Here is a 23,705-nt window from a genome sequence, read left to right on the forward strand (position 1 = left end):
CAAGGCAAGGGCTTTTTTTTTACCAGCCGCCTGATGTTAAGACAACTTCTGCTGGCTACCTCATTATACTGCAATTATTTATTTATACCTTTTTATCAGCACATTGGAGGCTGGATGCCCTTGGAGTCCATAATCGCTAGCTACTGGAAATCCATGCGAGTAAAACAACAACAACACTACAGGCACAGAAGAGACCACTCAAGTGTTCCTCGCATGGCAAGGGGCATCCTATAAAGACCGCACTGCTCCGCTGAGAGTTTGGGAAGGGCAGGGCTGAACGTTAATAGCATTAGCCTTGCCCACCAAAGACAGGCCAGTGCATCCTCGTGTGTCTGATGAAGTGGACTGCAGCTCACCAAAGCAGTATGTTGGTTTGTCTTGAAGAGGCTACTTTTATTATTTTTGGCTGCAGCAGGCTAACACAACTACCCCTCTGGAATTTGGCAGAATGATGGAAAAGTAAAGCAGAGAGCAAAATACTGCTTTCTTTTAAACAATGGCTACCATTGATATTTATTGCAAAATGTTTCTAGCTGTATTTTGGTGCAGACTGGGTGGGAGAAATAAAGCCACTGAACGCGGCATGGACCAATGAGACAGTGAAGCCATCAGAAGACAACTATTGGATGGAATGTGCTGGCACATTACTCACTGTCTTACACACACACGCACACACACACATACTACATCTCAAAACTGTCCTGCAGAGCCAGTGATATTTGTGTGAGGTCATGGGGCTCTCTTTTAGTCACCCTAGGCAAAGTTAACCCTTCTAAGTCCAGAGTTTGAATCCAGTGGCACTTTTAATGTGCTTGCACACAAAGGCTTATATCTTGAATAAAATTTTGTTGGTCTTAGAGGTGCCACTGGACTCAAACTTTGTTCTATGGCTTCAGACCAACACAGCTACCGACCTGGATCTACCTTCTAAGTCCATTAAGTCAATGGGCTTAGAAGGGTGTAACTCTGCTTAGATGGTACATCAGGAAAATCTAAAAGGCTGTGGCTCCAACCAGAACCACCAGTGAGGCTACTTGCTTGAACCAATCTTTAGCTTTTCAGATCTTGCCACTGTGGTACATGCCCTGGTAACATCTAGATTAGATTACTGCAATATGCTCTATGTGGGGCTGCCCTTGAAGACTGTCTGGAAGCTACAGTTGGTGCAGCCAGAGTGTTGACTGGAGGGGTCATGGGCACCATATCACTCCAGTCTTGTTCCACCTACAGTGGCTTCCAATTTGCATCTGGGCTCAATTCAAAGTGCTGGCACTTAAGAAGAAGAAGAAGAGATTGGATTTAGACCCCGCCCTTCACTCGGAATCTCAGAGCTGCTTACCAACTCCTTTCCCTTCCCCTCCCCACAACAGACACCCTGTGAGGTAGGTGAGGCTGAGAGAGCTCTGACAGAAACTGCTTTTTTAAGAACAGCTCTGACAGAAGTATGGCTTGCCCAAGGTCATCCAGCAGCTGCAAGTGGAGGAGTGGGGAATCAAACCCAGTTCTCCCAGATTAGAGTTCGCACACTTAACCACTACACCAAACTGGCTCACTTACCTTTAAAGCCCCCTAAGGCCTGAGACCAAAATACCTTAAGAACTGCCTTCTCCCATATGAAGCTACCCCTCGTTCAGGTCATCCTTGGAGACCCTGCTTTGGTTACCTCACCATCTGATGCTAGATGAGTGGCAACCCAAGAAAAGGCCTTCTCTGCCGTGGCACCAACTCCTTGGAACTCCCTCCCCAGGGCGATTCATCTGTCTCCCTCTATTAGTGTCTTTCATCAGCAGGTGAAGACTTTTTTGTTTCGTCAGGCATACCCCTAACAACGGTTATTGGCCCTCTTTCTAGGGTTGCTCATTTATGTATTTTCCATTGAATGTTATTATTCTATCTGTATTTATAATTGTTTAAAAGTTATAAAGTTTTTATGTTTCCTACCTTGTGGGCCCTGATCAGATGATGTGGCATAAAAACATTTTAGATAAATAAATAGCTTTTCCACATCATCCATTTATTCAGGGAGGGATCGTAACACACTGGTAGAGCTTTGCATGCAAGTCATCCCAGCTTCTCTACTCGCGGACTATGGAACTAACCCAGAAGGAGCTGCTGCGGAGCTGCGCCGAGATAGAACCCACCACGAAGCCGCAGGAAGAAGAAAGAACAAGCCGGCAGGTTGCCTGGTAGGCACTCACCTCCCCCATATACATTGTGGCCCTAGCGAGGAAGTATAATATGCCTATGTAAACCGCTCAGAGCCTCTGGGATTGAGCGGTATACAAATTGAATAAATAAATAAATAAATAAAAGATCTTCAGGTAGCAAGCCGAGAAAGATGTTTCTCTATCTGACACCTCATTGAGATGCTCCCAGTTGCAGTAGAAAGGTCAGTAGAACGATCTTGGGTCTGACTCCGTATAAGGCAGCTTCCTATGCTCATATGACTGTGCGGTCTAGATGGAACATTGGTCTGGTCCAGCAGGGCTCTTCTTATGTTCTTAAGGACATTTCACAGGTAATGTTCCACATTCAAGGGAACTGTTGTTGGTGTGAATGTCTGGATGTACGTGATTTTGTTTTTTAAACCCAGGGATCCAAATCCAAAATATAGGTGTAATTTCAACACATGGAGACATACATTCTACTTATGTACAGACAACACAACCTAAACAAATCTACACTGAACTGCAAAATGGATCCAATCTGAGTCGATTTTCATCCTCTGAACAAAACAGATTCGACATGGCTGGTCCAACAGGAAGCTGCAAAGCCAATCATTTTGAGGGGTCCTTCAGACTATCTTTTAAAAAAGGTAAAGGTTCCCTTGCTCGAAAGCCCGTTGAATCTGACTCTAGGGTTGCGGTGCTCATCTCCGTTTCAAAGCCGAAGAGCTGGCGCTGTCCAAAGACATTTCCGTGATCATGTGGCCAGCATGACTAAACACCAAGGCGCATGGAACGCTGTTACCTTCCCACTGAAGTGGTACCTATTTATCTACTTGCAATTTCTTGCTTTCGAACTGCTAGGTTGGCAGGAGCTGGAACTAAAGACGGGAGCTTACTCTGTCATGCGGTTGGAACTAGAGACGGGAGCTTAGTCCGTCATGTGGCACACTCGGGTCTCGAACTGCTGAACTACTGACCTTCCACAGCCTGCAGTTCAGGATCTTAACCACTTGAGCCACAGCAGCTCCTCTTCAAACTATCTAGCAGTACCTAATTCCCATGTCTTGGTGACTGTGCAATCCATGCTGATTGGAGGAAAGTGGCTGTCCCAATGTAGCTTTACATAATCTGTCAGATGAAGAGTACACTTTGAGCGACTTTGACATGAGGAAGAGGAGTTGTTCAGAAGCCCAGTTAATGAATGTTTGCTAACATTAATTCAATTCCCCATCATGTCTTGGAAAATTAAAAGGTTCTAAAGGATTTTTTTAATGGTAGTTTTTGCCTTCCACTTGATAGCTAGTTTGCTCAAGTGACATTCAGTGTTATCATCTTCCAGTGCAAATCGTCAGTTGCTATCTGAATAAGCAAGAGGCTATTTCAGTATCCTTAAGATGCTTAAGATGTACTCCTGCGGTTCTCAACTATAAGAGATGCTGAAATGTAGAGCGTCCAAAAGTTAGGTCAGTTTTGAAATCTGAAATAGATTTAGTTTTATATACTGCAACCTCATCAGAGGAGGTTTTAGGGAAAAATTGGCCAATCAGTGGGGAAGTTTTCTGCAACTAGATTAAAAAAAACCCTGCCCTAGCAAAGCAGGGAGGACAATCTCTGATAAGAATGAAAGACTTCATCTGTTTATTTTATGATTAAAAAGCTGGTGAATGTATGCTAGGAAAATGTAGAAGGTTTCTATGTCAGAGATGCTTTAGGCTGATCCTTCATTGCGTAGTGGGTTGGAATAGATGGTCTGTATGGCCCCTTCCAACTCTATGATTCTATAAAACCCCAACAGAAGACTGAACAGAGATGGATTTAGGGTTGCCAGGTCCCCCCCCATCCCCAGCCACCGGTGGTGATGGGGATAGATTGCCAGGTTCAGGCTGGGAAACCCTGGAGATCTGAGGATGGAACCTGGGAAGGGGAGGGACCTCAGTGGGGTACAATGCCAGAGAGTCCACCTTCCAAAGAGTCCATTTTCTCCAGGGGAATTGATCTCTGTAGTCTGGAGGTGAGCTAGGGTTGCCAGGCCCCAGGTCCCCAGTTAGGGTTGCCCCACGTTTTGGGGCTTCTGCCCACCACCAGCCAGCTGGCCAGTGGGGGGATCCCCACCCACAAACAGCCACACCCGGGCATGACGTCTCCAATGCAATGACATCACCCAGAAGTGACATCATATCAGGGCTGTTGCATGTGATGCTCTGGTTTGAGGGCAAAACTCTATGGTAAATTTGGTCTAAAACCGTGAGTTTTGCACCCTTAAACCAGAGCATTGCTGACGTGATGACATCACTTCGGGGTGATGCCATTATGTCAGTGATGTCCCAGAATGCCCCACAAATCCCCCTGCCAGCGTGGCGAGGGGACCTGGCAACCCCAAGGTCCCACTTGGAGGTACTAGTTTTTTACCGCGCATCGTCGGCGGGAAGCCACGGGAGCACTACACTTCCCAGATGTTGCCGTGTGATCGCGCCCGGAAAATCCGCCTATTCACTCAACAGCTGAAACAAACAGTACAAACAGAAGGTTGAACTGGATCACAATTTTATACTGGCCCATCCAATACTGATTTGAATCCCCTGCAAGGTAGGTTAGGTTGAGAGTGTATGACTGGTTCAAGGTCACCCAGAAAACCTCCATGGCAGAGTGGGGATTCGAGTCTGGGACTCCCAGATTCTAGCTCCACATTCTAATCACTACACCCCATTGGCTCTCAAGGGTTTTTACAAGAATAGCAACAGAAAATCATAAAAACGTAATCAGTTATCAGTATAAAAACTACACAAGTCAGGAATGTTAATGCAGCATAGAACAACTGAAAACCCTAAAAATATCCACAAACCAGGCCTCAGACCAGAAAGAGAGTGTAGAACAGCTAAGAAGATAAAACCCCTTTGTTAATAGCCTTGGTAAAGAGTGTTCTGTCAACCTGTTACCTAAAAGACAGTATGGAAGGCACCAGGTGACCCACAAGGGAAAGGCATCCTGAAGGTGAGGGGGCCGGGGCCACCACTGAAAAAATCCTGTCTTTGATCAGCACTGGTCTTACTTCCGCAGGGAGAGGCACATAAAACAGGGCTTGGGCACCGATTCTTAAAATTAATTTTTAAAAGATTCTAGAAGCTTAGAGGGAACCATTTTGTTTTGCTTATATGAATAAATACACGAATAAAGATTTACAGATCCAAGCTTGCAAATTTATCATCTTTGATGACAGTGATAAATCATGCTTACAAACTGTGCATCAAAGCTGGCTGTAGAGGCAATAAAAGAATTAGGTATTCAAAACAGGAACAAATGGAGGGACACACACACACACACACACACACACACATGGAGGGCTCTCTTTGCCTTGGGAGCTACTTGGTTTAGGGCTGGCTGGGCAGCTGAATTCAGACAATGTCAAACAATGAAGCTTAACTGCGGCTGTATTCAAATACCAGGAAAAGCTGCCATCAAATGCTGATAAGGCGCACACACATAGTTTGCTGTTGTGCTTGCACCCACCCCTCCCTTCTCTCAAGTCTGGCTTCTGGACGTTGTTCCCCAGTACATTGGGAGCTTTCATCTGGCCCTTCCCTTCCTGTATACCTGTCTTGTTTATGTGATCCTCATCTTCGTAGGGCATTTATGTTAGCCCGTTTTAATGCTCTCCCATCTATGGGAGTTTTAAGAAAATTCCATATACAGGCCCCGGGTCACACAGGCCGGATATCGCGGGGGGAGGCGTGGCTAATTGCCCTGGCGCAGTTTGATCCGCGATTACGTGATCAGACGCGCCGGCGGCACACCATGGATCCTTCACTTGGCGCCGGCGGGTAAACGAGGGATCGGAGGGAAATGCCACGTGCTGGCGCGATCATGCCACGGGCATCTGGAGGCAGCCCATGGTAAACGTTTATTAGTACCTTGGAGGTACTAGTTTTTTACCGCGCATCGTCGGCGGGAAGCCACAGGAGCACTACACTTCCCAGATGTTGCCGTGTGATCGCGCCCGGAAAATCCGCCTATCATCCATCTCTTTAGCGCAGCAAATGCTCCGTGTGAACGGGGCCACAGATAGGTTGTGTCCATGTGGGATGAGTGAGACTGAAGATAACAATCATGTTATTTTGCACTGTAAATTTTATGATGATTTTCGTGCTGTATTTCTAAAGCCTTTTCTGCTACCATTGGAGGGTCGATCCAAGGATCGTAAGACCTTTATACTTTTAGCCTCAAATAAGAGCTAAATAAGAAATCAGTGAATCTGTAGCAAAATTCCTCTACCAGGCCTCTAGGAGAAGATGTTCTTTCTGACCACAGATTCCAGTGTATTTTATTTGGATTTGTGCTGTAATGCCAGTAAAGGTGCGTGTGTGTGTATGTGTGTGACTGATCTCCATGTCAGCATAAAGTCTGACTGCAGGTACCACGGCAAATTAGATTTTTGTTTTTTAATGGCATGCAAACCGGGATTCTAAACTTTTAGAAGCCCAGTTTGTGTAGTGCAAACAAACTCCGGTTCACCCAAGTGCCAATGCTTACATTTGAACATCCTGAAAACTGAAGCTCACTGGGGGAGGGCTCAGTCAGGCTCTGCAGGATTGATAAGGAGGGATGTGAGTGGAGAGGAGCAAGGCCTACGTGTGTGAGCCAAGCAACAAACCGTGTGTGCATTTAATTGCAGCTGGTCAGGATGTCAGAATGCAAGTCTGTGACTTGTCTTGATGTTTGAATTGGCAATCCACTTTTTGCAACAAACTGGCTCACCCAAATCAACAACTGTTGTGTGAAGTCAGTTCGTGAGCCATGGCTTGTACTAACTTTGGTTTGGTGTAACATCCAAACTGACAAATCCTAGCTATAACCACTGGTCAACGTCTAGAAGCCACTGCCCCTGTAGATAGGAGTGCTCAAATGAAAAGATGATAAAATACCCCTTTCAACCACAGTTTATACAAGTAGTGGGTTACCATCTAAACTATAGTACACACATGGTGAGGTTTAGTCTTGAGTTAGCATTTTAAAGCTTTCTAATTACCAAAAGCAAGGAGATTCTTTTATGTTTGTATTAATGTTTGCTAATTACAGGAAAATATATAGACATTCAGTATTGCAAGGCTTGGAACAAAGACTTTGGACAGCAGATGCCTAGAAGGACATGGGGTTAAATTTGGCAAATAGGGAGGAAAATACCACCATGTATCAATTTGAATGGCAATTAAGATCCACACGGGATGGTACTTAACTTGGCTCCACTGTGAACTAAGAAAAAATATATAGAGATCCAAAAATTTCATTTGAAGAACCACCCTTGTGTGTATTTAGGAGTCCTGCTTACCTATTTAAAAAAATCTGGAGACAGGTATCAGACATAATACTTACAATTACAGAAATTAGGGCTCCTGTGGGATCCATTAGACTATGAGAGGCGTATTGACACAAGCTATGAGGTCAAACTGATTTGCTAATCACGGTGAGAATTTTTTTGTAGCCAAAGACTGGAAACCCAAAGATTTGTCTACAGCCAAGCTGAGTGTTCCCCAGCCTTTTATAATTAACATACTGTCCCGTATCCAGCCACACACTCTGAAGACTTAAGGGAGCTTATTCTTAAGAGAAGGCAGCAATTTCTGCTAAGCCCCCTGAATTCCCCCCCCCCAGATCAGCAGAGCATAGAGGGCAAAGTGGGAGTCTGCAGCAGGAGGGGGGAAATCAGCAGAAATTACTACTCCCCATCAAGAAAACCCAAATGCCCTTAAGTCTTTGGAGTGTGTAGCTGGATACAGGCCACTATATTTAATAGGAGGAGGAAAACCAGGAAGCATGTTTGCTCTTTATCAGAAATGCACAGAATACTTTTCAGTTACTTTATTAAGTATCTGAAATGCATCCCAAGAAATTGGTAGTCTTGTTAGTGACAGAGAATTCTGGACAAAGAGTCAGATCATAAATTCTGCCAATTACTTTAGAAGTTTGGAACAAGAAGCCAGTTTTGTCTAAAGGAGGTGGGGCTGGCAGGAGATTTTATACAAAGCCCTACAAAACTTGAAGAGTGTTCCTTTACTTTTCCCTTACTCCCCCTTCTTGTAGCTATCTCTCTTTTCACTCACAGTGTAGTGCCTAGTCTGTATACTGATAAAATTGTGAAATCTGAACCAACACAAAGACAGTCATTTCCATAGAAAAGAGCAAGAGTCCAGGGGCATCTTGGAGGTTAACAGGGTATGTGGCGGGGTGTGGGCTTTCGCAGGGCTATTTTTGGGCAGGAACGCACAGGAACAGAGTTCCGGCTGGCTCCCGAGTTGGCCACGCCCAGCAGGGACTCATTAGCATAATAGGCCACACCCAACATCAGAAACTCATTCGGACTGGCTACATTAGGGGTGTGTGGCCCAACATACAAAGGAGTTCCTGCTACAAAAAAGCCCTGGGTTTTGACAACAAACAAGGTAAACAGAGTAAGAAGCAAAAGGTGGGTGTGTCTGGATGACCACACTTCTGGTAACATGGGGTGTGTGGCCTAATATGCTAATGAGCTGTGCTGTCAGGGGTCTAATGAATTTCTGCTGTTGGGTGTGGCCTATTATGCTAATGAGTTCCTGCTGGGCTTTTTCTACAAAAAAAGCCCTGGGCTTTCGTGAGTCACTGCTCACTTCTTTAGGTGTGAGGAGGTGAGCGGTGACTCGCAGAGGCTCATGCCCTGCCGCATGTTTTGTTGGTCTTTGAGGTGCTCCTGGATCCTTGCTCTTTTCTACTGCTACAGACAGACTAACACAACTGCCCATCTTAGTTATTTCCATGATTTCTTCTGAATACCAGTTATCTTAGATTCTGTGAGGTAGAGCTCCAAGTTTAAGTCGGGGGGGGGGTTTTTTGCATTTCGGGATTATTGGGATCATTTCAGTTAGTCTTATATAGAAACTGATGTTTGTTTACATCCAAATAGGAAACTCTTAGGTCTTTAAGAACAGCTTCTCAGAAGAGCTGCCAAGTTTGCCACCATAACTGCACTACAAGCAATATTTGAATCAACATTACATAAAAGAGAGACAGAGACATGCACAGAATACTGTGAAAATCCTTGTGGGTTCACTGGGTAATGTGTAGGTCAGATCCAAGTTGGTGTGTAATGTTTTCAGCAAAACAGTTTAGGTGAATACTGCAGCATGACTTGCAGGGTATTATGTGTGTTTGTACCTCTCATATTTATTGTGGTAAATAACAATCACAGCAAGTCCACAAAATAAGAGACAAAATAAGAGACTACTGTTGCATGGCTCTTGCTGGAGTGAGCGGGCAGCACAGATGAGAAAGACCATGGAGTGCGTCATCCAATTAAGAGCAGTAAAACAGAACCCCAGAGCGTGCAGTGGGTGATTATAGCTTATGTACAGTAATTTGCTGCTGTTGAGGGAGCACAACGCTTGCTGCATTCAGAGATGAATGATCAAATTAGAAGCCAAGCCACACCATCTTCATCTTGCAATTCCTTCTTTAGAGCCTCTTACCATGGTTGCTGTATATGTGACTAATCTTGTGGCTGGTGGATACTTTCACCAACATGCATACATTTAAAATAAGGTACAGCACATTGGTAGAATTCCATGCCATTTTACAGAAAAGAACTCAATCTTGCAACCAGATGCTAAAGGACTTTTCCCAACAAAGCTGTTCTCAGATAATCTATACCTAAGGCCCTTGTTTTTCCCTGCCCTGTGGCTGGATCTATACCAGCTTTGCCAATCAATCCATAACAGTTTCCAGCGCATTAGCCCACACGTGCCCACTTGAAGACATTTGGGCAGCACATAAGTAGTCTGAACATATTCCCTTCTATAAAATGATTCTGCATTCCCACAAGAAGGTACAACCACATAAAGCTGCTGTACACTGAGAAAGACTCTTGGTACATATAGCTCAGTAGCATCTCCTCAGACTGGCAATGGCTTTCCACTCTCAAGACAATGAAATCTCTTGCTGAACACCTGCTACTTGGGATTTTTTAACTGGAGATTTCACGAACTGAACCTACAACCTTCTTTGTTCAAAGGAGGTGTTCTACCACTGACCTATGGAGCCTCCACAACAACACATACAGCTACTGGATGTTTTTATTTCTCCCCACCCACCTGATTTCAAATCCAGAAACGAGCCTGACAGGAAAGCCAGTATGGAATGGTACAGTGGTGAGATGAGGACTGAAGGGGCCTGGATTCAAATCCTAGGGAGGGATAAAATGGAGGAGGGGGGGAGACACTGCAAGCCACTTTGGGTCCCCATTGCAGAGAAACGCAGGGTACAAACATCTAGATATTTGTCTGAAGCCCACAGACAACAATTCTAAGCAGGTCTACTCAAATGTAAGTCCAATTTTATTCAAGGGGGCTTACTCACAGGAAAGCTTTGTTGTGATTGCAGCCTTTGTGTCATTGTATCCTCCCCTCCTCCCAGCCTAACATTCCTCACAGAACTAAGGAGAAAATGAAGGACGGAACCACTTTTATCTCGTTGAAGCCAAGGTGGGGTTAATTTAAAAATAGTAAAAAACCCCAAAACACAGGATGAGGAATGTGACAAATGCAGGATGGTTTGAAGCCAAGGTGGGGTTAATTTAAAAATGGTAAAACCCCCCAAAACACAGGATGAGGAATCTTCAGATCTGGCAAATGCAGGATGGGTTATGCATCTAATCACATCCTAAATCAAAGGTCATTTCAAGAGCAGGAAGCTATTATGCCATCTGCAGAAAACCCCACTGTCTCTCTGCCTAGACTGCTACCCAAACCTGTGTGGATTAAGATGTCGTTGCTCAATTATGATTAACAGGAACAACGGGTGGTGGTGGAGGGAGGGAATAGCCAAGTTGTTCATGTTCTCTTCCCCATGCCTTTCACGTCCTATTAGCTGAAGGCCTTGGATGTGTGTTACCTGAAGCGGTGCATCTAATTCCACCACTCTGGCTGTCTTCGGATGGGAGGCAATTATAATCTCATAGACTGAGAGCCACTGGGGCAAACCAAGGGTGTCTGCTCCAATTACACTTCTGATTAAATGAGACCCAGAGGATAAAACTTTTGGCATTTTGTTTCCCTAATGGGAGCAAAATGGGGTTACTGCCATGGCCAGTCATCCCCACATAAGCCTACCCCTCAAAGGTCACAAAATATACATCTTACTCCCTTGGAGTAATGAGCCGGCATGGTATTCCGAGTCTTAGTCCAGGCACAACGGGCCATTCTGTTTTGGAAGAAGCTGTGTCCATGTTCTGACCTTCACTGCTACTTTTTAAAAAACCGCCTAAAGCAAATTTCAGCTGGGAGAGGAGAGATATTTGTTGTTGAATTTAATTGCAAACAAACAAAAGAGGACAACAACTTCTATATACCTCATACCAGACTAGCAAACCCAGCAGAGACAGCAATCATAGGGAATAATCAAATATAATCTGAAACATTGGGGGATGCCACTTGCCTGATGCTTCCTAAGTAGAATCCTGTTTTCCCCAGCTATGAAGAGAAAGAGAAAGGATGCTATGCCCTGCACTTGAATGTAAAAAACACTGGCTTATTCTCAATGATCTCCAAATAGCCTCCTAAGAAGCTCTGGGGTTCCTCAAAAGGGCTAAGTCTTTGCCATGCTGGTGGACCATTCACCACCACTCATTTTTCCCCCTAAAAGGTGGAACTGCAACGGAACATTGGGTATGTTTATGGAATACTTTTGGTACCACTTGGCCATTTGACCAGCCAAAAAATGGATGCACTAACTGATCAGTCAGTCTTTGTCAACCATTTTTAACCATTAATGTTATCAGAACAATAGGTAATCAACAATAGGTTTGATACCTATTCCAATTATAAAAACAAATTAGTTAATTATCAATATCAGTATTAGTTAATTATCAGTATGGAATAATTATATCACCCTTGTTTTTTAAAAACGTCATGAATGATGGAAACTTTTAACAACATTCATTAAGTCTTCTATAAATGTCATCAATTCTCCAAACAGTTTATTTCTTTTGGCTTTTACTCTGGAACATCTGGGTCAGTTTACAGAATTTTAAAAAATTGAATAATGTTTTTAAAAGCAAAACAACAGCAACTATTAAAACAAATTTTTAAACGCTGTTGTGATAAGTAGGTAGCAGGAGAATTCTTCCAGTTTGGGGATGCCCGAAGCCATAGAGTGGCTGCCCAGGCCAGGGCTCGGGGGACATGCAGACCTCCTTCCTGCCCTTGCCAACAGAATGAGAATGAAAAAGGAGGCCCTCTGCCACCTGCAAAGAGCCCTTCTTGGTTTCAGGGAACAACAGATAGCATTTGACCACAGTCACATAACAGGGGGTCAGTTCAATGCCAATTGACTTGCATCTCAAGCCTAACGTAGCCTATATTTGCATTGGTCCTTTGTACTTCAGTCTCAGCTGGTGAGCTGAAGCATCAACTTTTTCTCTGTAAAGGGAGGATGAAACACACAGCTGAAAATCTAACCCTGGCTGATTCTGCATTGGCTCTTCCCTCTGAAGAGGGAATATAATAAAAATAGTTTGACCCCACTGCACCATCATTTTTTCTTCCCCACTTTGTCTCATGCCAGAGTGTGAAAGTAACGTGTGTTGTGTTACATACACAAACTGGGAATCTAGCACAATTGCTAGGGGCTGAAATTAAGGTGAATTTTCCTTCCCTGCCACAACCACGAAGAGGAGGGATTTGAGCTCAGGGACTCCAAATCAGACAGCAAGCTTCTCCAGCACCCAATTTTGCTGTGTCCCAAGCAAGAGGAAAGTTTCAGTGCTCCCTAGGGGAGAGATGAACAGCAACAGTGGTGTGGTCCACATGGCAGCATTTATGCTTTTGACATTATGATTGTTTATTCTGCATATCAATTGTTTATTCTGCATATCAATATCAATATACACAATGAGAGAAGAAAGGTCCCTGACCAAAGGAGATTACAATTTACATTTTCACACCAGAAATGGCAAAGAGGGATGGAGGGGAGGTGGGTAAACAAGAAAAGATAATGGGACCTGTGAAGAGATTCATTTTTTCTTTGGAGGTTTGAAATGAGCAGAACCTTCACTTCGTGTTTTAAAATGGCCAGCCATGGCTGGGAGGATGGGGTATAAATATAATAAATTAATTAATACAATAGGAGCAAAACTAGGCAGGAAGGGGGATGGCAGCATGTGATGCCGTGATGGCACTTCTGGGAGCGTACTTGGGGCTAATAAGTCTAGCTAGAGACAGTTGGATGGTCCAACCCCCTGCCCCCAGCAGAGAATAGAGATTTGGAGGAATTAAAAACTAGAGAGACTTCAGGAAGGAAATTTCTGGAGATGTCAGGAAAAGCTTCCTTGACCTGGCCTGGCTGGGTCAGTGGGAGAAGAAAGAGAGAAGATAAAACTCCTGGGAGCAAGGAGGAAGGTCTCTTTTGTGTTCAGTCCACGAAAGCAGACAGAACTCTTACCTGGGGTCTGGAGGAGGCAGCCATCAACCATGTGCTGGCATGAAGAACTGGAGAAAGTTTCAAGGTAATGGTAATTCTGTAGAAATCTGTACCTTCCTAAGCCAAGGAGCTTGTCTTATATTTTAACATCTGATAGGGCATGTATAGAGAGAGGGACAGAGGAATTGCATTTTACCCATCTCTTTTGAATCCCTTGCTCAGTCTGGTACTGTACTAAAAGTATGCTTGTGAACATTTTCTCTTTAATAAATATTTCATAACTTTGGATGTTGGTAGTTGTTCTCTGTACCGCATAGACCTCCACCATCTTGGACATTATTTTAAAAGGAGCACCAGGGAGAAGGCAGTTAGTTGGAAAGTGGGTGTTCCTCCAGGGGCGCACAAGGCCGTATACTGGCCCCGTGGTGACCAGGGACTGGGCAGCGGAAGACACAGAGGCAAAGCCTCAGAACTTGGAATGGAAGCTGGGAGTCCTGACCCTTCCAGCAGGCAATTCCTACAAAAGTCAAGTGGTGGTGGTGGTGGGTTACCAGAGAGAGTGAAAAGCCTCTTCAGGTGTTCAGAAAACCTTGGAGGGCAGGGTGGAATAGGGCCTGCAGGCCTCCACAGGACCCAAAACAGCTTACATGTTCTTTCCATTTTATCCTCACAGCAACTGCATGAGGTAGATTAGGATGAGAGTGTATGAGTGGCCCAAGGTCACCCAGCAAGCTTCATGACAGATGGGGATTCAAACCTGCATCTCCCAGGTCCTAGTGCAATGTGCTAATCACTACACCACACCGCAGGGAGCTCAGGATGGTGTCTGTGGCTCTAAGAAGCAGTTTCAGGCATAAAGGAGAAAGAGCAGATTTGGGTGGGGCTACGTGCCCACTCTCTGCTCTTCCAGTTTTGCACCAATGTGCTATTTTTCTTTTTGTATTAACCTGTCCTGAGGGAACACCCTCCTAAACACTCTCACATGGTGCTCATGACTTGCAGGAAATTGGACAGATCAGTCAGCCATCATGAATACAGGATGCTGCAGTTAACAGTTCAATAGGAGCTTTCCCCAGCCATCTCTTTTTTATTTTAACAGTGGAAGAAGGAAACTCGCTGAGAGCTGAAAGATGGGTCAGGAAGGGAAAGACCTTTTCCAAAGATCTCAAGGCCAGGATGGACAATCAAAACTTTGAAGCTCGAACCCATCCAGCTTCTTGCTTTATTAGTTTTCTATGTACAAGATTTTTTAAAGAAAAGGTTCCTGCCTGTTCCACAGTCTGCTGCATACATGGACCATACCTCTCAGAGGACACCTCTTGACAATGTAGTTTTCAAACACATGTAGAATAAAATTACTCCAGGGGGGCCAATGAAACCTTCTGGTCACTAACTACAAACCCCTCATGCTGAATTCAGCTGCCCAAAGAATTGGCCTTTGGCTTCTTTACCACAATATGCAACCCTATGCCCTTTGAATTCTGTTTGCCAAGCTACACAAAATGTTTAGATGCATAGCAGATATTCAGATACATACATAATGCTACACCCATGTACTCTTATGAAAGTAATTCCTAGGGACCACAATGGAACTTGGTTCCAAATAAAGATTCAGAGGAGTGGGCAGTTTGGCTCCAGAAAAGTTCAGGCAAATATGAAACCTGTCTGTTTTTCAGCCAAAGGAGGAGGGCAGAGTCAATTTCAGGCGTGACTCTCCTATATTTCTGCCCTCCATCTACCAAAGAAGTTTGTTATAGGCTCACAAAAAACTATTATCCAAGGACAGTTGTACTTGAACCATGGTTCATGTACTTGACAGTGGACAAAATGCTTACCAGCAGCATAAAAATAACTTATTCTTGGCAAAGCTAACGAAGAGGTCAGCAAACCAACTCTGGGGGCAACCGAAAGTACAAAGCAAAGGCACTTCACCTCTGAACACCTGGGAGATGCCACCTCTGTCCCTTGGAGTTTTTAACATCTTCCATCAGAACCTACCTCTTCCATGTAAGCTTCTTGACACAATAGTTTTCTCCCCAAACTGAAACAAAGCCTTAACATTCACTACACTGGGTTGGATTCCATCAACTCTTCAACTGTTTCATGAGGCAGGAAGGCCTGTTTTGCCTGATTCCTCTCCAGACTGCAGCCCTGCCCCCATCTGCATGTTTGTTCATGCAGATTCCACAATGCCCAGCATAGCCTTCTGGAGGTCAAAGGGGACCTCGCTCTATCTTATGTATGCAGAACACCTGAGAGGATCCTAGCCATTTTTCACCTTCACCCTTTATGTCATTCCTATTTATTTATTTATTTATTTAATTTATATCCCACCCTCTCCACTAAGGCAGGCTCAGTGTGGCTTATATGGGGTGTATAAAACAATTAAAACAATAATTAAGTATAGTACAGTACATCAGAACAGTACAATTATAAATATAATATAAAGTACTAGTTTGTATCAAATGGCGAGCATAGCAGCATCCTAATGCAACAGCCAGCTGACATCATTGTCTGGGTTAAATTGGCTGTTAATAATGATGTTAATATTGGGGCCAGGGCCTCAGTTTCTTGGGTGCAGCTCCCTAATTGAAGGCCTGGTGGAAGAGCTCCGTCTTGCAGGCTCTGTGGAATGGTATTTCTCCCATCCTTCCCTTCTCTCCCCTGCCCTGGCAAAATTGAAGATTGTAAGCCCTTCACAGCAGAACCTGTGTATGCCTCCACATTTCTGTGAAAAGTGCCATGCATAATGATGACGTTTGCTTAATGAAGTATAGGGAAGCAGCTTCTCAAAAATCACTTTCCTCTTTGATCCAGGCTTATCCCAGTTCTAACAGCACCACTGGAGCAGTAGGCATAGCTGCTCTTCCACATCTTCCCACAGAAATCAAATATGTTCCTTACCAGTGATGTATATGTAAAATAATGTGGAAATGGTATAAAACAGACAAACAAATCATGAACGCTAGCTGAGAGCTTCAGGAACACAATGGAAAGGGAAATAGCTGAATTACAAGTTATTACAACACTCGGAACAAACACCCCACCAGGACTTAAGAGGGATATCGGTTTCTTATCACATTACATATGCTAACTCATCAATCCTCATATACGTATTCTCACCAAGTAGGGCTATACATCCCCTATATTTTGATGTTCTTCTTTTCTTTCTTTTTTTGAAATAGTATATTATAATAGTGATTGTAATGCAATGCAATCTTGCTGATCTCTGACATAACACTGTAACCCAGGAAAAGGATTCTGTCAGTTAACTCCATGTTTTAGTGAAACATAAGAACATAATAACACAAGAGAAGCCAATGTTCAGTCAAACACTCTGTCACACCGTGGCCAAAAATACCAGTAATAAATACAAAATCTTATTACTGCTCTTAACAATTAAGAATGTAATTGAATAAGTAATGTAATTTGGAATGGTTGATTTCAATGTAGTTCTCTGTTTTGGGGACAAAAAAATACTCTGCACAGCCAGGATGCTATAAAGTTCCCATCCGTGCTAGAATGGGATGGGATTCTCACAAATTAGGACACATCGATCTCCAGTTCTAACATATTTATTACCTATGTTGTCTCCACCCCCTCAGTTAAGCCAAAACAGATGATAATCAAAAACTGAGCTTGTCATTCTTTTGATCTGTTTAAAAAAAATATTTTCACTATTTTGCATGCTAATTTAACAAGCTACCCCTATATATATACAACTATGATATGTAATTCCATTTAATCGTCTGACAAAGTGTGCATGTACACAAAAGCTCACATCTTTAATAAAAATGTGTTGGTCTTAAAGGTGCCATTGGACTCTAACTTTGTTGTATTGCTTCATACCAACAGGGCTGCCCACCTTGAGCTAGCTGAGAAGGTTTGTGGAACAAAAAAAGCTCAGAATGAGGACAAAAAGAAATGAAAAGGGCATATTTTGCATGACCCCAGATTCTCCCTTTCTCTACCCCCCCATCCAATTCCTTGTCTGACCAACTAAATGGCAATACACACTGACAAAGATTAATACGGGAGCTGCCAAAAGGCTCACCCCCTCCCCCATACTGGAGATCAAGTGAAGTTCAATATTTGAAAAGATAAAGGTTTGTTGAGGCAAAACCCTTCATTGACACCCATGAAAGAATATTTATGAGAAGGGGGGGGGGGAGAGAAGATGAAAGATAGTGTCAATGGCAGAATGCCTTTGAAAAGTGGGCCAACAGGTAATTAAGTCTTCAAAAGGAAGAAAGTAACAGTTGCTTGCAAACTTTCAAAAGATAGTGATCTAAATAGCATATGACTTGTTTACTCTCCCTCTGGGCCTGCTAAAAGCTCCTTAAAGATTAATCTGGAAAGCTCAGCAAACAACACCATTTTCACTTTCCTAAAGAAAATGTGGCTACCCTTTTTTAACCACTTTTAAAACATAATATAGAAAGGCTGTTGGGCAGAGTCTCTGATGGTCTCCCTAATTTCAAGGTTTGTCTCAAGCTTTCTGTAGGTTATTAATCCAAAATCCAACCAAGAGAATAAACTGAGACTAATGAATTTCCACATACAAAGGACACGACTACACAATGACTGCCATGGTACTGATACACAATATCATTGGCCTTCTGTTTTGTGGATAGTATTTATTCTATGACCAATAGCTTGTTTTTACATTGTTTCACTATTTTAATTGTAAGCCACCTCAAGCAGGATTCTGAAGAGGTTGAACAGAAATATTCTAAATAACAAATAAATAAAATTACCTGAAGAACAACAATCAGATGACTAATTTAAAAGTGACGTTGAAACCACAGTCTGCCTTGGTCTAATCAGAACCGAAGTGAAGTAAAATGTAATTTATCATTTGGGGCACATTTGGATGTTAAAACAGCCCAGGGTAGAGCTGCCAGCTCCAGGTTGGGAAATACCTAAAGATTTTGAGGATGGAGCCTGAGAAGGGTGGGGTTTGGGGAGGGGAGGGGCTTCAATGGGGTATAATGCCATGGGATCCTCCTTCCAAAGCAGCCATTTTCTCCAGGTGAACTGATCTCTGTCACCTGGAAGGTAGCTAATATCACTCCCACCTTTAAAAAGGGTTCCAGAGGAGATCCGGGAAATTACAGGCCAGTCAGTCTGACGTCGATACCGGGTAAGTTGGTGGAAACTGTTATTAAGGAAAGAATTAGTAGGCACATTGATGAACATAAACTATTGAGGCAGACTCAGCATGGGTTCTGTAAGGGAAGATCTTGTCTCACTAACTTGTTCTCTGAGGGAGTGAACAAACATGTGGACAAGGGGAACCCAATAGATGTTGTTTACCTTGACTTCCAGAAAGCTTTTGATAAAGTTCCTCATCAAAGGCTCCTAAGTAAGCTCAATAGTCATGGGATAAAAGGACAAGTCCTCTTGTGGATCAAAAACTGGCTAATTTATAGGAAACAGAAAGGCTACAGGCTACAGAGACCAGTTCAGTGTGGTAAAAACCGGGGAAGATTGTGAGGCACTCCAAAAGGATCTGTTGAGGATGGGCGAGTGGGTGACAATGTGGCAAATGGGGTTCAATGTTGTCAAGTGCAAAGTGATGCACATTGGAGCAAAAAATCCTAACTATAAATACACATTGATGGGGTCCAAACTAGCAGAGACTGACCAAGAGAGAGATCTCGGAGTCAGAGCAGATAACTCACTGAAAATGTCGAGACAGTGTGTGTACAGTTCTGGTCACCACACCTCAAAAAGGATATTATAGCATTGGAAAAAGTGCAGAAAAGGGCACCTAAAATGATAAAAGGGTTGGAACACTTTCCCTATGAAGAAAGAGCACTTGGGGCTCTTTAGCTTGGAGAAATGACGGCTGAGGGGTAACATGATCGAGGTTTATAAGATTATGCATGGAATAGAGCAGGTAGAGAAAGAAGTACTTTTCTCCCTTTCTCACAATACAAGAATTCGTGGGCACTCAATGAAATTGCTGAGCAGTTGGGTTAGAACAGATAAAAGGAAGTACTTCTTCAACCAAACAGTGATTAACGCATGGAATTCACTGCCACGGGAGGTGGTGGTGGCTACAAGCATGGACGGCTTCAAGAGCAAATTGGATAAACATATGGAGCAGAGTTCCATCAGTGGCTATTAGCCACAAGGTATAGATAGGAACTCTCAGTCTGGGTCAAGTGATGCACTGTGTTCTTGGTGCTTGGGGGGGCAACAGTGAGAGGGCTTCTAGTGTCCTGGTCCCACTGATGGACCTCCTGATGGCACCTGGTATTTTTGGCCACTGTGTGACAGAGTGTTGGTCTGGGTGGGCCACTGGCCTGATCCAACATTGGCATCTCTTATGTTCTTATGAACCTGACTTTGAAATGTTACACTCTAGAATTTCACAACTTCATTCTGCATCATGTCTGGACCAGCGTTCCCTCTAAGCTGAGTCAGTGTGAGCTAGCTCAGTTTTTTCGCCTCTGGCTCACACATTTTTGTCTTAGCTCAGGAAGGATGGCTCCAGAGCAAAATACTTTATGCAGTAGCCAAATCGCTCACTCACAACTTTAATGCCAGTAGCTCACAAAGTAGAATTTTTGCTCACAAGACTCCACGGCTTAGAGGGAATATTGGTCTGGACTGACTGTGAAGATAAAACAGAACATCTCCCCTACCTTCTCTCAGCAATCAATGTGCCTTGGAGAAGAGCCAGACTTCTTAAATAGGGGTGGTCTCTCTGTCCTGGGCCTCACTTGAAAGTTGGCAACCCAATTTAGGAGGTGGGACATTGAAACAGGTGTTATTCTAATGCCACAATGTCACACCCAGCCCCAAATAAGTGTTGTTCTAATGCAACAATGTCACACCCAGCCCCATATAGGTGTTGTTCTAATGCAACAATGCCACACCCAGTCCAACTCCAGAAGCGACACACTAGGACCCCTCCACACACTTTATGGTTTTACCTCAGAGTTTGGAGGGAAGCCCTAAAGTGGCACTCTGATATGATGAAATCACATTCAGGGTTGTGCAGGAAGTGGGGCTGCAGCCTTGCAACATACTTATTCCCTCTCCCGCACATTTTCCTCTACTGCTGTACTGAGCAGCGGTGAGCAGTTTGGGCGGGTGCCGGCAGGAGATCTCTGGCCACAGAGGGAGACCTGGCTGGCACCCCTCAAAGACCAGCAGAGCTCCTGTCCTTTGAACAGCTATGCAGAAGAGAGCTCAGCAGGGGAATCTGGGGGCTGGGCCATGGCTCTGTGATACATATACTACCAGTACGGAAAGTTCAGTCCTTGCCATCTCCAGCTAAAGAATCCCAAGCAGACCCTTCTTTGCCAAAAATCAGTCAGACCAGACAACGCTGAGCTAAATGGCTTTGTATGTTCAAGCACATTTTTGTACTTGCATCTTTGTACATCATAAGCAAGAGTCCCAGGGGGCTGGTGAAAGAAACTCCATTTGCTGCTTTATATGCTGATTTTATGTAAGCCGCCCTGAGCCGGCCTTGGCTGGGAGGGTGGGGTATACATTTGAGAAATAAATAAATAAATAAGTTCCTAGAAAGAGTGCCAGCCAATCGTGAGTTCCCAGTAGCATACCGACATTTCAAAGGACAGCGTATTGCCCCCCTTCCAAAATCCCTGGGAAAATCTGCTAAGTAACAGCTTGCTTTGAAAAGCCAACAGTGGATGTGGAGCCTCTCTGTGTGCAGCAGGACTGTTAACTAGTTTCTCAGCAAGAGCTGCGGCTGCACACCAATCGCCCGCCTTAATCACCGTTTAGCTCATTTGCACATTTAATTTCTACAAAAATGTAATTCAGAAGGCTGCAATTGTCAGAAATGTCACGGTTAGAAAAGTAAAAACACCAGAAAAGCTGAAATTTGTTATTTAAATCGGATGCTGCAACAAACTTAATTTCAAGGCAAACAAGATTAAACAGGAAGCGGCATGCGCATACATGCCAGCATTGAAAGAATACCAACAGGATGGCATTTGCAGAGGCAAAAATATGTTTTCTCACTTAGATGAGCAAATCAACATTATTCAATTAATGCTTTCTTCAGCTAATGCTCTGATTATCTGAGTCCTTTCCCACACTCCATCCCTAGCAATGCGCAATTGTCAAATAATTAAAGAGGATAAACTTTGCAAATCTGCTATCCTGCTGCAGAAAAGTCAACATTTCACTATAGTAGGGACTGCTCAACAATGTAAAGTCAGTTTAGAATAACAGGAGAACCAGAAATGATTTTTTAAAAGTTTGTCCAATGTCTAATTTTTAAAATGAACACTGCTGGAGCTTAGCCATGCCTTTTGGTTGCTATATCCCAGAAGTGTGGAGGATGCTCAGTGGCAAGACATACTCTGCACAAGCTCACAGCATTTATTTCAGTAAACTATGAATGCGGGCATTGAACAGAAGTTCTGAGACTAAGATTCAAAGATACCTGCTCCAAATTTACCAGAAGTTATCTAGAGGACTGCACAAAATGCACTGAACTTTCAAAGCAACAGTACCCAGTGGGGGTGGATGCAGCAGGGCCTCAAGCAGATGGGTGTGTGTGTGCTAGTTCCAGGTTGGGAATTACCTGGAGATTTTAGGGGGGGAAGGGGAGAGACTTCAGTGGGGTGTGATGCCTTAAAGTCCCCCTTCCGAAGTGGCCATTTTCTCCAGGTGAACTGATCTCTATCATGTGGAGATCACTTGTAATCTCAGAAGATCTCCAGCCGCCACCTGGAGGCTAGCGATCCCAACGGGGGAGGGATTAACCCTTTCTCCATGCCATTTCCTCAAATCAAAATGCACTCCTCCTAGAAGCTGCTTCTAGCTGCAGGGTTGACCTCCCCAGGCACAAAAACAACAACGACCCAGGTTCAGTACAAGGGGACCTTTCCCCCTATGCAGATAATAGTGTCTCCAGTAGAGTGGCCAACTGTGTCTTGGGAAATTCCTGGGCCAGTGCCTGTGGAGGGTGGAGTTTGAAGATGGAAGGGAGATCAGTGAGGATGTGTTGCCACACAGCTCACCCACCAAAGCTGCCATGTCCTCCAGAACACCTGATCTATGCAGTCTGGACTTCAGCTGCATGGTAAATTGCAGCCTTCCAGGAGAGCTCCAGACTCCGCCTAGACTTGAGCTTGGCAGCTCTATTCGGGAGGGAGGAATTCAAGCAAGGAAATTATATGGAAGAAGGGGTTAGGCAGCACCCTGGTTCAGTTTGCTTCTCACCTTTGCCCGCTCTGACACTTTATATTTTTTAAAAGCTGGGGATAAGGTATAGCTTTGTCTTTATGAATACCCAAGAGATGGGAGAAAGAGTTGGCCACACATGCAGATGATAGCTGCAAGCCTGTACACAGCTCAACTGTTTCAATCCCACTAAAATTTCAGAAACTTCCACGCAGCTGCAATCACACATAATCATTTCACTGGAGGAGACAGAAGCAACCCTCCACCCCATCCACGATCTTGTTACAGTCCTGTGCTGTTTCAGGCTGCTCTCTGCCTTCTACATGGGAGACGACTGGCTGCACCTTTTAAATAAAATGATAATCCATACGCTCTGTGCTTCTTTGCTCAGCACCGACATCCCGTCTTCCCCTTCCCTCCCTCTCGCCTCTTCTTTTTGCCTCCGTTTTATTAAACTGTATGCCTGAGGCCAGGAATGACTGTGAATTAATGTACAGGAATTATTATATAGAATTACAAACTGTGGGCTGTAAGACATTGTGCTGGGGGTCGGGGAGAGGGGAGACGGAGAAATTTCTGTCTGCAGACCTCCAGAGGTGCCTCTCCAGGGTTCTATACATTCTCAGAGGGTTGATCAAGTCCATCGGCCCACTCCAGCCTTTAACTGACTTGTCCCAACGGCTCTCAGCATTCTCAGTTACCCCAAACAATTATTCTATGCCTTCTGGGGTAAGCACAGTTCTTCATGGAGCTTTGGGGAGCTTCCCCCCCATTTCATTTCTTCGTATCTGAAGAAGCCTCCAAGTACATAAAGACTCCTACCTTGTCTGGGGTTGGGTTGCCTTGGTTTTGTTGTGATTAGCTTAGGCCACCCACTTTCTTATAAGAGGACTATATCATTGCTGTATATTCATGATTCCGTGA

General features: G+C 44.0%; 1 protein-coding gene across 4 annotated transcripts in view; it reads right to left on the reverse strand.

Moving 5' to 3' along the window:
• FGF13 (fibroblast growth factor 13) overlaps positions 1–23,705 on the reverse strand; it is a 270,713-nt gene that overhangs the window by 4,095 nt on the left and 242,913 nt on the right. The window lies entirely within an intron of this gene.

This window comes from Gekko japonicus, unplaced genomic scaffold, assembly GCF_001447785.1.
Source record: "Gekko japonicus isolate JY-2015 unplaced genomic scaffold, Gekko_japonicus_V1.1 scaffold954, whole genome shotgun sequence".
In the NCBI taxonomy this organism is placed as follows: domain Eukaryota; kingdom Metazoa; phylum Chordata; class Lepidosauria; order Squamata; family Gekkonidae; genus Gekko; species Gekko japonicus.